The following is an 18,747-nucleotide window of genomic DNA, read 5'->3' on the forward strand; positions in this document are numbered from 1 at the left end:
CAAAACTATGTAAATAGATAAACGATAAAAACTAAACAGTAAATTGTCTATGGCATCATAGTGTGATGGATTAAGACGCTAGACTGAAATACATAAGGTCCGGGGTTCGAGTCCTAACAACAGTCAAGCTATGCTGAAGAGGAGTAAGACCCCGAAACACGCGTGTAGGTAGATTACTGTTTTTAAAAAATAATAAATAAATAAATACGTTCAAATAAAAAGAGGGCGACTTTCTAAGAAAACACCGGATCTCCAAGGTCGAGACGATAACCTTAATATCGTTTAAAAAATCAACAACAAAACTATATATATATATATATATATATATATATATATATATATATATATCCTGACAAAGGAAAGTTGTAATTCAGTTGGATTTTGGATGGCGTTCATGGCAGGTCAACTCAGCGAACTCTCGAGTTCTTAAAATGCTCCTTTTAATGTTAAAAGACTACGAATTCTATATTTATAAAACAGGATGTGTTATTCGCTTATTTCATACAGCATTCCAGCACAACAGTCCTGCCAGAAAACTCGAAAAGAAAAGCCATCAGCAGATCTCGCTAATGTCATATCAACCTCTTGATGTAAAGGGAATATGCCTATCGTTTTATCACGTTTAACACCCGGGGAAGTTGTTGCCATGCCCAGGACGTAACAATCGTTCCAGAAACGTTCCCAATGCATAGAGACAGTCAAATTACTCTCCCCAGCAAGAAATACAAGATGACCTACGAACATTCTGATGTATATACAGTTGTTAGGTACCACATATTGCTGTGAAAATAATTTGAACAACATTGATAGACATATAGAAAAATCATTAGATGTTTGCATTGTGAGGAGCTTCATATAATAGGGGCTCTAAGCTCCATCTATGTTTTGTAGAGTGAAATAATAGATGTTTAAGAAATGGCAGTCCAAGCCAGACCACTTGTGAGTTACTGTGTAAAGAATAACATTGACTTATACACGATACACGTCTATATATTTCTGAAAGGGCATCAAGTAGAGGAATATATTTGCAACAAGAGATAAAGCCATTTACATAACTTCTATTTAATCATGGCTTTTTTGTTGTTTTGTTTCCAGTTAATTGAAGCAGGAAATTGCCACAATGTTTCGCCTCAACAGTCATTAAGAGATTTGCAATTAATTGCATAATGCTGCTTATGGTAACAGGAAAATAGCATATAATCATTTCCTATTTATCTTCCATACTTGTCAATTGCATAACGTTTGAACTTAATAGAAACGCCATTATAATCTGTGAAGATTGATAGATTGTTACATTCTGTTTTAGTTTAGACATTTTTTTTTGGATTTTGGATTCTTCAGACTCCGGTTCTCATCTTGAGTGCTATTTTTCACAACGTTTTGGCCGATGTAACCTCTGACTTTCTTCAGGTCTATCTTATCAAACTCGGGTGTCTTTCTGTCAAACGCGGGAATCTCCACAGTATTTCGAATAGAACCCTTTATTTAATCCACGAGGGTAGCATGCTCTCGTTCTATCAGCCATGACTTGGTAGAAGTCTTAAGAAATTCGCAATTGTATTTTAGTGTCGCCCAGAGTGAGGATTGAACCTTCAAACTCCAGAAGAGTGTAACTTTACAACAGAACTTTATCAAGTACTTTAACCATTACGCTAAAGGTTCTTATCTCTCTCTCTCACTCTCTCTCTCTCTCTCTCTCTCTCTCTCTCTCTCTCTCTCTATATATATATATATATATATATATATATATATATATATATATATATATATATATGTATATATATATATATATATATATATATATATATAACTACTTAATTTACTCACATAAAATTAATATACGGAAGTATAAATTTATGCGTAAACTTTAAGTATTTACTTAAAAGTGCTCAATACGTAGGTAGAGCTAGTTAGTAAGTTATAAAATATATATGGCAATTAAGCCATATATATTTTATAACTTGCACATATATATATATGTATATATATATATATATATATATATATATATATATATGCATGCATAAAAAGTCACCTTGTCCATCTGTATCTGTGTGAAGCACAATCTCTAACAAACAACTCTGTCAATTTTTAGTCTACAGACTTGAAACTTAATATGTATAGGAATTTGAACCTGTGGAACAAATTCGATTTGGTTTTTAGCCGGTAAAAATAGTTAACTAGGGGTCAAAATTGAAAAATAACGAATGGAACTTGGCAGGCATTAGTCGACTGAACACGGTTCTTCTACGCATGCACAAATATACATATCTACCTTTAACAACGTTATTTTTTTAAAGTTTTTATATGTGTATGGATTTAGCTAAGATGGTACGGAATTATGCTGAAGAGCTATATGTTTTAGTTTCGATTCTAGCTGATGGCACCTAAGTCATATGACTTATATATATATTTAATTTTTAAATTATTACTATTGGCCACAATATAATAATCAATAGATAATTTGCTCTGTAATAATAAATACGAAATCTACATGAATTAAAATATCATATTTAAGTGTATTTTACGACTGGGCAATGCCAGTCAGCCTGCTAATATCTCTATCTTTACTATTATATTAAAGGGATTTTGGCTCTATGTGTGTGTGTGTGTGTGTATGTGTGTGTGTGTGCGCGCGCGCGTGTGTAGTGTGTGTGTGTGTTTGTGTGTGTAAGAGAGATAAAAAGATAGAGAGTTTCCTATCGATTCCTAAACGGCTGGACAGTTTTTTGAAATACCACACAAACGTACTTTATGTGCTAGCAGGGTTTTTAGATAGGCTTTGTATCAGAATGTCCCACCCCTATGAAGCAGAGATCCCTAGATGCAAGAAAGCCTTCTACTCTAATAGTTTCTTCCTCAGAACTGCTAGACTTTGGAACTCCCTTCCGGGATTCTGCTTTCTCAACTATATTAACATCCAAAAGTCCAATTGCAATGCAAACAGACATCTTGCTGCTCATCTCCCTACATAATATCCCTGCAACTTATGTCCCCCGATAGTAGCTCCCTACATCAAAGTGGCACTGTGCCTTGTTTGGCGTGAAAATGAAATTAAAAAAAATTCACCCCAAACAAGGCACAGTGTCACTTTGATGTAACCAACCAAAATATTTAGCCATTTTTTTTTCATTTATATAATGAAACTCTTATTTAATGTAGAAAACCATTAACAAGATTTTCTCGTCATTTATAATGTTATATTAGCACTCTTTGAGTTATCTAACACAAAGGGCTTGTTTTTGTTTTATTTTCGTTTTTTTTTTTCAGTTTTATGGTATATCAACTTTTTTCTATGATTTAATGCTGAAACAGTAAAATGCTTGTTTTTCAGTTTTATAGATTATTTTATCTCAAACAACAAAACACCAAAAAGGCTTGCATCATTTATTTTCTGGCATATCAAATCTTTTTCAGATTTTCTCAATACTGAAATGCAATAACAGGCATGCCTCATCTGTTTTATTGCCATATCAAATAATCTGGTGCCATTCAAGACTCACTATATTCAACAATATACCTATGATGTGGGCGCCATAACAAGATGAAAACAAAGAAAATTAACAGAGACAACGTTTTTGCCATCAGCTGAATTTTTCCTCAGTACCAAACGACCAGAATCTGGGCCATTGTTGAAATACGTTGTTCCCTGTCGACTGAGGTAGGTCTCTGGTCCTATGCAGTTATAAGAGGGCTAGCCTCCTAGGTTTTGCCTTCTCTCTATGAGAAGGGGTTAGTTTATTGCTAATCAACTGAGGCGCCCTGTTATAACCCTAGTTAAATGGTTACAAGGAAAACAGAACACGGGAATAAAGCAGAAAAATGGATTAACAAGAAACAAAAATGTGAGTTTGTTCGAACAAGCTCTGTTGGCTCTCCAGATCTAGACCCTGCATTAATGCCTTGTCTTCGATATTTAGTGTATATGGATCAGTTCATTCGGAGGTAATTCCTCAACAACACATATCTATATAGTTTGTGCTATTTAATGCTGAAACAGTAAAAGGCTCACTAGTTTTAACGACTGTTGCTATTAAGACCATTATTTCATTTATCTGTAACAAGCTGGGTTTCGTACCTTTCTTATTGATATTACTCGCCTGCTGATTCCAGTCAATCTTTTCCGGTTCTATTATGGTTAATTAGCCTGTCCAAGGGCAGGTAACCTTGCAGGTTTTAAGCTTTTGTATTACAAACAGTTATTTGGACACAGGTTCATAATTTGTGTTAGTCTTTGTGACTGTATGAGACAGACAGACAGAAAGATGAGCAGTTATCAGTCAATGTCCGAATCAAAAATGTTTATCCAACTTGTGAAGATGGCTTCTTTAATCTATCCAATTACTTCAACGTTAGGTGGACTCATGGGTTTAAATATATATAAATCATACACATTGGCAAAGTTTCACTATATGACGCCATTAAACTATGCATTTTCAAAACATCAATAAAGAGAAGTTTTACCAACATATTTTATTAATATTGGAAAAATATATTATATCATTTAACAGTTTGAGGCTGTTAAACTCACTGTTATTATTGCGTCCAAAGTATTTCAGCCGCTGTACTCTCTGGCCTTCTTCAGGTGACTTTTGTCATAGGAATTTTTAACGGAAGTCTTTATTTAAATTTCTTATTAATAAGTCTCCACTTATCAAAGTCCTAAACCACTCGAGGATGAAGGTCAATGTGGTTGATAGATCATTTTAAATCATGAAGAATATTATGAGAGGATTGAAAATGGCGAACGGAATGAACAAAATTTGGTTTATAAACAGTATTTATTGACATTGGATTTGAAGATAACTCTGTTGTAGTTGTTTTGTAGTCTGCAAGGAAACATCCATGTTAATATGCTCCACAGATGAAAAGTTCTTGGAAAGAAACTCTGCTCATGGAAAATCAACCTGATGCTAGGCACACGAAGGAAGAAAGGAAAGTTCTTTGCAGTTGAGGTAAGAAGACGAGTTCTTGCTTTGAAAGAGCGCTCTTTATCGCCTTGACAAAGACAAAATTGATTTTACAATCTAGTGAGTAGAGATCTCTTCTGGTTTCAAAAGAATTTCAGAAACTACTTTGGGTATATATCCGATGAACCAAGTGCAAGACAGATATAAAATAATTGCACTTAAATGAATGGCTAGAATGATAAAAAAAAACTTTTTCAGTTGGAATGATTGAGATAACAGGTCAATGTTTGGCATCTGTTAGAATGCTCCATCCCCAGCAAAAACAAAATAAGAAAATGTAAACAAAACAGTTGGTGTTTAGCAACAGCAGATGTTAAACACTAACTTATTGCTGACTCTTTCAAAATGCTCTCTCTCCTACATGCGGCGTTGGTCATGTGCATTTTTACATATTACTCAGGTTCACTGTCATTATCTAATAACTACAATGTCATTTGCAAACATTTGTAGCACGATTGGATGTGGGTTGGGGTTAAAATATTGTTAAAAACGGAATTTTCCACATGAAAGTTAGATTAAGTAGAAAATTGGAAAATTCCATTAGACAAGTTCTTGCTATGAAAGAGCACTCTTTATTGCCTTGACAAAATACAAAATTGACTTTACAATCTAGTTGGGAGAGTAAATAAGAACAAGCCTTGATTAGTCGGATTATTTTCCATAAAGTACTGAGAAGTAACCAGACTCATGAAAAAGAATTTCCACACATCCACATACACACACACACACACACACACACACACACAAAACAATTGATGTGGAGAAACTAAACATTATACTTCAGTCGATCAGCTTCCATGAAAATAACGATAAAGTTGCAAAAGATGAGCAACATCGATTCTGTGAGAAAGAGTTTGTCAGAGGATGAGAAAATGGCATCACCCACTAGATTGTAAAGTCAATTTGTATTTTGTCAAGTCAATGGAGAATGTTATTTTATTCATTTTAATTCTTTTACCAGATATAGACTTATTGACATATCAAAACTTGAGAGTCTAGTGTTCTGCATGACGTAGATATGTCCAGCAGTAGGTAGATAGGTATATATGATTATTATATAGGGAGAAAGACATATTTTATATCCTGGTTTTATATTCTTTTGAGAAGCATGTGTCTTTCACCTCTGCTCCTATTCTGAAATTGAAGCATCGGATAATAGATGGAATTTTGACATCGGAGGAAGCACTGGGAACCATATGGGATTTATATTTATATTTAAATAGAGTATTGTATTTCGAATTGACCACGGCTGGCATTTGAGTGGCTGCCTAAATATTCAAAGACAGTAAACCATAAAATCAGAAACGTGTATGCATATACTGGGGATAGTGAAAATATTGACGTGAGCATATTACGATAATATCTCTCTTTCTTATATAAATATATATATATTTTTATGTATTAACATATACAAGCATCCATTAACGAATACAGGAAGCTAAATTTATTCAACAATCGGTACATATATATATATATATATATATATATATATATATATATATATATATACATACGAAGCTAACAACTTAAGCAATCGGTATATATATATATATATATATATATATATATATATATAGTGTTATAATGGAATAATTCCAGGAGGAAATCCGGGTATGAGAGCGACAATTATGTAATTTCCGTGTTATATATATATATATATATATATATATATATATATATATATATATATATATATATATATATATATATATATACGAAGCTAACAACTTAAGCACATGTCACTGGAAGGGTGACCCAAAAAGAACGGGCCTAAGAAACGGGGCGTTTTTTTCGGATCACCCTGTATCCCTATATATATATAGAGAGACGAATATTAGCTGAAGAGAGCTTGATAAGGATACCTTAAGCGGGCCTTATTATCGGGCTTGAAACCGACGGTACCAACGATCTGTCTCAACTAACAACTTTCTGTACACAAAATATATATATATTCCCGGTTAAGAATATTTAAAAAAACAAAACAAAAACACATCAAAACAATGAATTTAACGAAATTTTTATTAAAAAGTGTTTACTTAAATATAAATAAAAATGGTTATATATATATATATATATATATATATATATATATATATATATATATATATATATATGTTAATAATTTAATACCTAATCATCAGTGTGTGAAATGATAATTACTGCTGGTCGGAAGAAAACCGTTGACTTCATAGACTAGCATCTTTCCTCTTGGCCGCCAGCATCTAATACATGAATGGAAAGAAACTATAAATGCTATGTCGGTGGACGTTCACAGTAGACAGTCAGAGTATTCAACGACATCAAGTTGGAATAATATATTTTTTGTTAAGCTTGACTATTTTTTATTACTTTAATTCCTGAAAGTGGTTTTATAAAATTTTTACAATATATATATATATATATCTATAATATAAAGCTGAACGTCTGTGTGTGTGTGTGTGTGTGTGTGTGGTCACGAATAGGCTCCTATATGGTTGACTATTTTAAAAAACTGATTACATATAATGATAGAAGATGTATCGAGGATCAGGAATGGGTATGTGTAATCTGGCAGAACGGTGGTTCATAAAAATTGTGGGGTCTGCGTTCGCACCTGGCCTCCATGGAAATATGGCACAGACTTTAACAAAGACTTTTCATATCTGTTTGCATAAGTATACTTTGATAATAATGTTTCAGTTTTAAGAAATATGGTATAATAAAATTATTGGGTGTTCGTTCGCGCCTGACCTCCATAGAATGTAAATCTGTCACAAAGTTTAACAAGGTTTTTTAAAAGGGTTGAGGTTCCACAATAACACCTTAACTTTAATCTTAATTCACGTTAGCTTTTATTTACTTTTTGAGTTGAATCATATTGTGTCGAATAAATTCACCTCATAAATTCACGTTCTTATTAAAGTGAAAGCCAAAAAAAGTCGGAACTTTAGACAATTCTCGACCCAAATTTTGCATAACTCTGTTTTTCCTTCTCCACTTGCACGTGGCACTCTTTCGAAAATAGATAAATAATAAAAAATAAGAACGTTACTTGTTATCGTGTCAAAAGAAAGAAACATCCTGCTCACGTGATTACGTGTCTTTTTAAAAACATTTACATAACATTTTTATTTTTATTTATATATCTGTTTAAGCTTTTTTTTGTCAGTGTACTAGAAGGAATTCAATTGATTACAACCCTTTCTGCGTGTTCTTTACATTACAAACGTACAACCCTGAATCCGACGGCGCAATACTACACCATTCAATGCTGTAAACCTGAAACGAAGCTGTTCTGCTTGAAAAGGGCGCCATTTTCTTCTTATTCATATTTATATCGATTCTTTGCTTTAAAAAACTAAAGTAATTACGTGTTTACTTTTTAAATATCCCATTTTGCTGTTTCGGATTATTTTACTAAAGTAAGTAAAGCTTCATTATTTTTCAAAACTGTTTTTGTTTCTTTGTTTTTCGATATTTCGTCGATATTATTTAGCAAGAGTGTTTAGCAGAAAAGCCAACAAACGACTAACCGAAAAAATAAATATACAAGAAATAAATGTTACCATAGTCAATAAAAGTTCAGTTCATGTTTTTTTTTTGTTTTGAAATAGTTTTTAATGCTTTTTACTTGAAATAATTTCAGCGAACCAAAATTAAAACTAAATTTGAGGCGATAACTACTTAAATGAATTTTTATATAAACTATACATGCCATAATCGAATATTCCTCAAGCACAAAATAACGGAAAACATTAAAATATGTTTACAAATATTCCTTACGTTGACGGAACTCTCTTAAACTGTTAACACAGAATGCTCAGGTGTCCCTCCTTCAAATTGAAAACGGGGCTCTCCATTTCGAAGTCGCTGCCATTTTGATTTTTTTAAAACCGGTTCGTGAATTAAAAAAGAAAATTTTTTTTACAAACTACTTAAAAATACAAACCAATGAACTTTTCTACCACAACTACTTTTATTGACTATGGTAACATTTATTTCTTGTATATTTATATTATATATATATATATATATATATATATATATATATATATATATATATATATATATATATATATATATATATATATAACATTTTCTCTTTGTAAGGAAACATCATTTTTTTGGTCACTCTTGGCTACGAATGGAAACAAAGTTGATATAAAAAAATATATTTTTGCGAAAATTATCTTTACTGTCATCATATTTTGTAAAAGTTTTGAGTATCAAAACCTATCTATTTACAACCCCTCCTTTTCATAACCTATCATACTTTCATCAATCACAGTCCATTTTCTGTAGGCTGTTTGTGAACCCAGTCAACGACGGGTACTTCTGCTAGTATGTATATAAATTATTAAATAATTATTAATTACCTACAGACACTAGTATTTCATTCTTTCAGGAATCATCAGTGCAGGGTGTCACGATTAATACCAGTCGATAAATTCGAACACAGTGACAGAAGCCATCCCTGGCTTCATTAGCAAGGATCTAATCCATTTGGCTACCGTTAACCGCGAGAAATTCTGTTGAATCTAAACATTTATTTTTGAAATGTTTTTTAACGTCTGTCAGAGTGATCTAATCATTATATGATGATCCGCGCATAAGAGGTAAATTGACCGACTTTAATTCAACTGAAAGTGCTTACCGATAAGAAACGAGTTTATGACATGAAAATCAATTTCTGCAAAATGGTTATTCAGATATGAATTCATAAACTGAGCTGAATCAAGAAAGATATAAAAGGCTCAAATCTATTCAAATAAAACTTTTTAACAATAATGCATTATAATAATAAAAAAGAATTGTTAAGATTAGCTAAAAGTTATTTGTTATTAGCCATAATATTCTCTCTCTAAATGGTAACGTTGACAAAAGAAATGATGTGCTCACATAATACACCATGTTGCCTAGAATATATATCCCATAATGCATAATATTTTCATTAGTTTATGCACACATATATTATTAATGTTCACTAAGAATTTAATGTACGAACACATGACTGAAATAAAACTGGTACTTGCAATTTATATTTGATTTTCTTTCTAAATCATACTTTTCTTTTCTTTTTTTTACTTTTTCTTTTTTTTTTAAAACTTTTTCTTTGTCTAGAATCCTTATTTTAATTACATAATTTCGATTTCAAACAAAAATTCATAGCTTAATCTAAAGGGGTCTTAAGAATCAATTGAAATTCAAGAAATCTTTAATTGTGTCTAATGACTATGAATCAAATTTACAAATAGGAAATTGTGATAAATTATGTTCCTTACAAACCCTTTTGATTTAAAATGCTTCAAAGAAATTGAAATTCGTGAAATATTTATTAATTGATATCTAAATACCTATTGCTCAAATTTCACAAAACTAAATTAAATACAATTCACTAAAACTAAATATACCCCATATTTTTACCCTTTATGTTTAGCAGCAGTTTTCCGAAATTCATAATAATCAGTTAATTAGTTTAGAATTGAATCATATGAATACAAATATACCGAACTAAAACAATATATATTCTATATACAAGTAAATACAATCATCTCCTTACACATATATAGGCAGCTATATGTATTCAATACACTTGCCACATTTAGCCACACTGATGAATTATTAAATGATGAAACATCTCTCTGTGGATAAGATATATATATATGTGTGTGTGTGTGTGTGTGTTTGTGTGTGTGCGTGTATATATATATATATATATATATATATATATATATATATATATATATATATATATACAGCTAATGAGTATTGACTTTAAAATCAACTCTAAATTAGTATTTCTAGATTTATATCAAATATTTTATACGTATGTTTGAAAAGTATTAATTACGTAATAATTTGAAAAAATAATCAATAAAAAGTAATATACTAAATTATAATAACAATTGCTACGAAGCTAACAATTTAAGCTCATATCACTGAAAGTAGAAAAAAAGACGAAAACCATGTGTCTGGAAACGAACTGGCTACAAACTACTATTGAATTCAAATGATTACTGCGTTATAAATCAAGTGCGTTCAATCTAAAAATGCAGATAAAGCCCGCTTGAAATTTTATATATATTTTGTTGATAAAAGAAAATGAATAACCGCTATATTAACAGAAAAGGTCCTATTCGTAGGCTATGAAACTTTTGAAGTTTTTTTTCTATGCACGGATGAAGCCCAAGTTCTGCAAACTATAAGTTGGTGAACAGTTACATTCTATTCTTATACACCGGGGGCTGAAATGCAATGTTGTGACCAATAAAAGAAAAACTTTTCGAAAATGAGTAAATACTTGCATATCTATCCCTATTAATGCAGTATTTTTAAAGAAAATATCTATAGCTCTAGTATTGCTCTATTGAGCTATCTAAATGAGAACCTTATGTCATTTATTCATATGTAGTCACTTCTCCAAGTAATTAAATAATATATAAACATATAAGCGTTACATACATACATATATATAAAATTTTCTAAGTATTCACAGTGAAATACAAATATCCTCTCACATCATATATAGAATGCTAAACGTATTCAACCTTCAACATATATATATATATATATATATATATATATATATATATTGATATAAATTGATATATATATATATATATATATTGATATAAATTGATATATATATATATATTGATATATATATATATGATGCAAATAGGTCTGTTTGAATCAGTTGTCTGCTTTTGCATGTCTACATAAAAAGGTATATACATCTTGGCTCGCATATCTGGCCATTTATTCCTCCTGTTCTGCTATAAACCTTTTAATATGTACGCATATAGATATACACATGTACAGACATTTGTATGTGCTTAAAAGCATATGGGCATAATGATATGGACAATAGAACCTTTGTGTATACAAGGAACATTTCCACACGACCACATACACACCCATATAAATATATATATAGACGTATGTATGTGTTAGCAAATAGATAATCGTTGTGCATATGTAGTCATTCACACAGGCCTGTGAGTATGAACAAAGGCTTGTGGCAAACGCGCATGCATGACTGTGTGTCCGTGTTTTTATCTAGGCATGAACATATGACCATGTAAGTGTTTGTATGAGCTCACTTACAAATGAAGAAATAAAAATAAAAAGGGGAAAAACAAAATAAAGAGAAAAGAGAAAGAACTAGCTCCCAGGGCAGGGGGCACAATGCCAGATTTTATTCCATGCAAAGCGCAGCAAAGGCAAAAGCAGCCATTACACACACAACACACTTTGTAGAACTGCCAACTTGTGCCAATTTCTCTTTCTCTCTCTCCCTTTTTCTGCAAACATTCATGCACATAACACTTTATCCACCAAACGTTGTTGCCACACAATCGTGGTATATCTCGTCAGAAAAGGACATAGATCGCATCCCACTGCAATTAACCTGTGGATTTTTAGAGACGGAGACAACGTGCAGGTGAGTCTGTACTAATTTGTTTATATGCATGCGCTCTGTACGGGGAGCTTGGGTAGTTCTGCTGGCCTCGTAGAAAGCTAAACTGCCGATACCGAGTTACACCCTGAAAACTGAGAACGTGGAATCTCCTTTCTATTGAGAGAGCAATATTCGATAAAATATAATCCCTGTTTTCATCAAATTGTTTTATGACATTTTGTTTTTCAGATTTTATCTCTCGTTTATTTGTCATTTTGTTTCTTTTTGTTTTCATCATTATACATATATTATTTATATATATTATTTATATATATTATTTATGTACGAGAGGAAAATATATTGATAATAGAAAAATATACACTGATGTATACAGATTTATTGATTAATTTGAAACAAAGAAATACAATACAGTGTGTAGATGTTATGAGAGCTCTTTATGCCGGGCATTTCGAAGCCTGATGCTTCTCATCTAAAGTGGAAGAAACCCCTGCATACTGTACTGTATTCCTTTGTTTCAAATTGATCAATAAATCTATATACACCAATACATATTTTTTTATTATTAATATATTTTCCTCTTGTATGTAAGCTCCACCTGCATGTCCAACTTTTTATTATATTTAAAAGAGTCCATTTGAAGAATCCTCATATACTTCTTTGATCTCCTTATATATATATATATATATATATATATATATATATATATATATATATATATATATATAATTTATGGTATTGAAAACACACAAGGCTAACATTTGTAATGTGGTAAATATATTTATTATGTTTTGCTATATTTTTTCTGTTTCATGCTTATCAATAAAATAGCTTTTAGAAGTTTCAGGTTGTTTTTGATACTAAAAATATGAAGATATTAATTAACAAAAACAAAAATGGACCAACTGTGGACGAGGGCAACCCAAAAGCTTCCTTTTCATTGGCTACTACACCAAGATGTAGGACAGGGTGTTACCCCTTTTCTTAGATTACCCCATTTACCATTGATCCTCATCTTATAATCCTGAGAGTTTAACACGTCTTATAGTCTTCACTGAACATTGGATGAATGTTGTTGGATCTAAATTAGGTACTTAAACTCTATTTTCTATTTCATGCATGTTCAATACAATAGTTTTTCAAAAGCATAATTTCTTTTTCTGCTGATATTAACTATAATTCTAAGGAAGACCATTGGTTTTTGAATAACGTATTGCTCTCAAGATAAATACAGTCTTCACATGCTAATATTATTGATTCCCAATTAAATGCTTCACATATTCTTGATTCATGTGTACCGTTGTTCTTCCCGATTTGTTCAAGTTTAAAAACAAAAAATAAGTTTAAATTGTGAAAAACCTGAGTAATATTTTTTCACGTATTTAATTTTTGAAAATGAAAATCCTAAACAGAGTAATTGGTTTCAATATTGTATTATTATTAAATATAATATTGTTGATTTGAACTTAATGATTAAATATAATATTGTTAATTTGAACTTAATGATTAAATATAATATTGTTGATTTGAACTTAATTATTAAATATAATATTGTTGATTTGAACTTAATGATTAAATATAATATTGTTGATTTGAACTTAATGATTAAATATAATATTGTTGATTTGAACTTAATGATTAAATATAATATTGTTGATTTGAACTTAATGATTAAATATAATATTGTTGATTTGAACTTAATGATTAAATATAATATTGTTGATTTGAACTTAATGATTAAATATAATATTGTTGATTTGAACTTAATGATTAAATATAATATTGTTGATTTGAACTTAATGATTAAATATAATATTGTTGATTTGAACTTAATGATTAAATATAATATTGTTGATTTGAACTTAATGATTAAATATAATATTGTTGATTTGAACTTAATGGTTAACTCTTTGCAATTCACATACTCAATATTTACAACACTGTTCAGTTGATCTTTTTCTTAATTTGATCATGCTTTACAAAGCAGCTCAAAATTGTTTTCTATAATTTTATCGATTTGAACTTAAATGATTAAACTCGCTGCTATTCACTTATTCACTATAACACGGCTCAGTTGATCTTTTTTTAGGTTATGTTTCAGAAAGCAGCTCAAAACTATATAAGTTATGACATAACATTTAATTGTTCAAAAGTTGAGAATTTAATGTTTTCATTTTTTTTTTAACATTTGTTTTAATATTGTATTACTAGTAACTGTAATATTGTTGATTTGTAGTAGTATTGTTCAGTTGATCTTTTTTGTATTTGATCAAATTTTGTAAAACGTTCCTCAAAACAGTTTACAACTTTACATCAATTTATTGTTTGAAAAGTTAATAATTTATTTTCCTACTCCTTTTGTTGCTCCAAAGATGTGTTATAATGTTAGAGGCTATTACAAGAAAGATACTCAGTCTTCATTGATCAATATTAGATTTTCCTAATTAAATGCTTGAACATTCCGATAACAACATATACTATACACGTGTACCAGTTCAATTGATCTTAGGTATTTCTTTGAGCCGTATATCAAAACAACGAATTGTGTTTCTATGATTTTAAGCTTTATAACTATTGACTCTTCTGTTTCTATGCTTTTTCTCTTGATTCACTCTCAACATACATGCCCCCCTCTATCATATATAAATCAAGTAACATTCATGTTTATCTGAAGTGAACTTCTAAACAATAACATTAATTTGTCTGAAAATTCAGAAAAGGATTTCTCAGCATAACAGAAGATAACATAGGTTATCACACCCATGAGGGTCGTTCCAAAAGTAAAGCCTCCTATTTTTTTAACTTAAAAAGTTGAAGAGCTACGAAAACGGAAATGGTACCATTAAAACGAGCAACCTTCTGTGCCCCATAATTTATTTTTCCTACATAGTAACCAGCATTCTCAATGTACTTTTGCCAGTAATGAACAACGGCTGTTTATGGGCGTTTGGAGCGCCAAAAGTAAAGTCTCCTATATTTTTTAAATAAAAAAATTAAAGAGCTATGAAGATGGGAGTGGTACCATTAAAGCGAACGATCTTTTGTGCTCTAGAATTTAATAATCTGCCATTATCAGTCAGTATCAAGTCGACACAGATCACAACAAAAATCTCAGGATTGTCTGTTGCTGTTGTTGCAGATTTCTTGCCGGCCTTAATTTTTCAAAGAAACTCCATTACCAATTATTGTTATTATAATGTAGAGTTTGTGTCTGCACGTTCGAAAACAAAACTCTGAATATTGTTGTAAAAATCAATGTCTCAGTCCAGTCTGAAAAGACAATGGATACCCGCTGTAGGGACAGTGACATTCTTTGCAGCAGCCTTGACAATATATCAGCATTTAAATACACTAAAGTATTGACAATGCATTTGTATTTAAATATAATAATATATTGTCAAGGTATTAATAGTTAAAATACACCAAATCATTGACACTAAAATATTGGCATTGCATTCAGATTCAAACAAACTAAAGTATTGAAAATCTGTTACATTCTCTTGTGCATTATTACTGTTTGCAAATCTATGAATCCCTAATTCCCCCCAAAAGTCTTAAGTGAATCCTGCTTGATATATTGTTCAACATAAATATCATTTTCTAGTATCAAATAAAAAAAAAGTTGATATGCCCTAAAAGAGATGAGACAAGCTCCTTATTTTCACCCTAGATTAAATCTAGTATGTCTATAAAAGTGAAAATGTGTGTGTGTGTGTGTGTGTGTGGATACTTCTCAACCTACATACTCAACAAATTTTTTATCTAAAAACTTGAAATTTGATATATAGGATATTCAGACATGTGGAAAACTTTTTAATTCGTTTTCATCCAGAAAAAAGGGCTGCTAAGAAGTCGAAATCGAAAAAAATGGTACGTGCGATTTTTATCTGTTTGTTGTTTCATAAATGCACATGTATGACTAGTTCATATTACAGATTACTTATGTTAAGAATAAGTAGTTTGAAAAAACCGTTTAAAGATCGTGTCACGCTGGTCTAATGGTTATCGTACTTGACTCTCTGTCTTTAGGTTTTGGTTTTGATCTCAGCTGGAGTATTTTTTTTTTTACAAAAAGTGAACTGTTTAGAAAAACACATGATACTCACATGCACATGTCTCAGTTTCTGTATTAATAAAAAATATTTATGCGTGACCTGCTAGTAACCTATATCGTTGATATGCTGCAATACAGACTAAACAGTTCTTTTCATTATATGTCAGCATTGCATAATTTAAAATGGGTTGATAGAGAGGTGGGCTCTCTCTACCGTGCTAGAAAACTACTTACGCCTGAAAGTATCCTGTACCTCTATAAGGCCACCATTCGCCCATGTATGGAGTACTGTTGTCACATTTGGACTGGTGTATCTGCTACTTGTCTCTCATTCCTGGACAGGGTTCAAAAGAGAGTCACCAACCTGATAGATCCTGAACTGTCATCAAGGTTTCAGTCTCTGTCCACATCCATGAAATGTTGCATCCCTCTGCCTGTTCTACAAGTACTTTAATGGTGAATGCTCTGACCAACTACAAGCACTAGTACCTCCTCGATGTGAATACCCTTACAAACCCAACAAGCAGCTAAATCCCACCCCTTCACAGTAGAGAGCCCCAGATATAAGAAGGCCTTCTACTCCAATAGTTTCTTCCCCAGAACTATTAGACTTTGGAACTCCCTTCCAGGATGCTGCTTTCTCAACTGTACTGACATGCAGAAGTGTAATGTGAACAGACATCTTGCTGCTCATCTCCCTTCATAATAACCCTGCAACTTATGTTCCCGATAGTAGCCGCCTACTTCAAAGTGGCATTGTGCCTTGTTTGGGGTGAAAATTAAATTAAAAAAAAAGGATATGCCATAAAACATATACATCAAATCTATTAATAATTCACCAAATTTTTTGTTGGTTTGTCTCTCTTTCTGTACAATGCCATCCTAATGTCAACTACAAAGTGTTAATGTGTTCTCAAAGGAAGATTTTTTTTAACTAAACTATACCTGTCACATATGGTGCTTCCATTTCAGTTTTGATTTCAATACAAGCTTCCGCAATTGTTGGGATGCCCAACTAAGATTATTAAAAAAAAAAAGAAGTTAAACAGTTTTGGTTTTATTATTGTTCAATGATATACGGGGGATACTTTGGAGATTGTCTCATCAGTAGGATGTCTGATTTCGAATTAGCTTCACACTTTTTATCTGTAGAATTATCTCAAAAGATAATGTGTATCAAAACGATCCCTAAACTATTCCTACACTGAAGATGGCCATCGCAGCCAGAATTAGATTTTGCATTTTGTATCCAGTTTGACTTATTAATGAACAGCAATAAAACAAAGACTGTGGAATATGGGGATAGAAACTTGGTGGACAAGTCAGGCATAGAATGAAGTTTAATTGAACCACATATGATTGGATTGCAGAAAGGATTATGAATTTGTTTTTCCGAAGGAGTCACCACTCATCAAGGCTCGAAGGCCAAGTGAAGATAAGAGTTAATGAGTGTACAGTGGTCACCAGGACAACAGCATAGTAATTGTTAGTGGTGGAAATTGGGTATAATTTGATTATTTAAAGGGGGCGGCTTAACAAGAACTTGTTTACATTGGACTTGAAGACGACCATATTGTAGTTAGTCAGAAAGAAGACCGGGAGAACAGATTTCTACAGGTGGGCAGTTCTAGGAAAGAAGCTTTGTTCATGGAATCTTTGTTTAGATTTATGCACATATAGAGAGTGGGGGTAGAATTGTTGACAGTGGTTATAGCTAGACAAGTGTTTTTTTGTGGAGGTTTTGTATGGGAGGACCATAGATTGTAGCTCAGACGAGCACTTGCCATGAAAATACGACTAGCGATTCTATGGTGAGGATCACCTTATACTTTTCTGTCTTTTAACAATGGTCTAATCTTACTAAAATCAAAGTTGAACATTTTCAAAGTTTCAAGGTTGGAAGAGGATCATGAAGATTATCTTTCCCTTGTATGCATTTCAAGAAGTGTCATCTCCAAATAAATTCAATCAAAAACTTTCTGTTATGATGGGACACGTATGAACTTATTGCTTACATGTCTTAAGTTATGGACTCTTAGAAAAAATGTTAATTTGGTGGAGTTAAACACTTTAAAAAGATCATAATTTACCCCCCTTTTCAGAATTGACAAAATTTGATGGTATTTTAAATATACTGAGTTGTTGCAAACATACAGACACAGCGTCTCCATTATAGGAGGTTAAGGATATTCATAAAAAGACAAATGTTTCAGTGCATTTATATTTAAATACACTTAAGTTTATTGTTTGTATTTACATTAAAATCATAGGTAAAAAAAACAAAAGAAGTCAGGATTTTCTTGCTCCCTCGCAGATCGCTATTT

At 31.4% G+C, this 18,747-nt stretch overlaps 1 protein-coding gene across 5 annotated transcripts in view; it reads left to right on the top strand.

Annotated features, from left to right (window-relative positions):
* LOC145242018 (protocadherin beta-2-like) overlaps positions 1-18,747 on the top strand; it is an 828,148-nt gene that overhangs the window by 495,745 nt on the left and 313,656 nt on the right. Inside the window, exon 1 of one of the 5 annotated variants that reach the window (XM_080104911.1) lies at positions 12,024-12,393. The exons of the other annotated variants lie outside the window; for them this stretch is intronic. The gene's annotated coding sequence lies outside the window, so the exon portion shown is untranslated. Of the gene's footprint in view, positions 1-12,023; positions 12,394-18,747 lie in introns of those variants that run through there. 5 annotated transcript variants of the gene reach the window in all.

This window comes from Euprymna scolopes, chromosome 21 (assembly GCF_053919585.1).
Source record: "Euprymna scolopes isolate OS-2025 chromosome 21, ASM5391958v1, whole genome shotgun sequence".
Lineage (NCBI taxonomy): Eukaryota > Metazoa > Mollusca > Cephalopoda > Sepiida > Sepiolidae > Euprymna > Euprymna scolopes.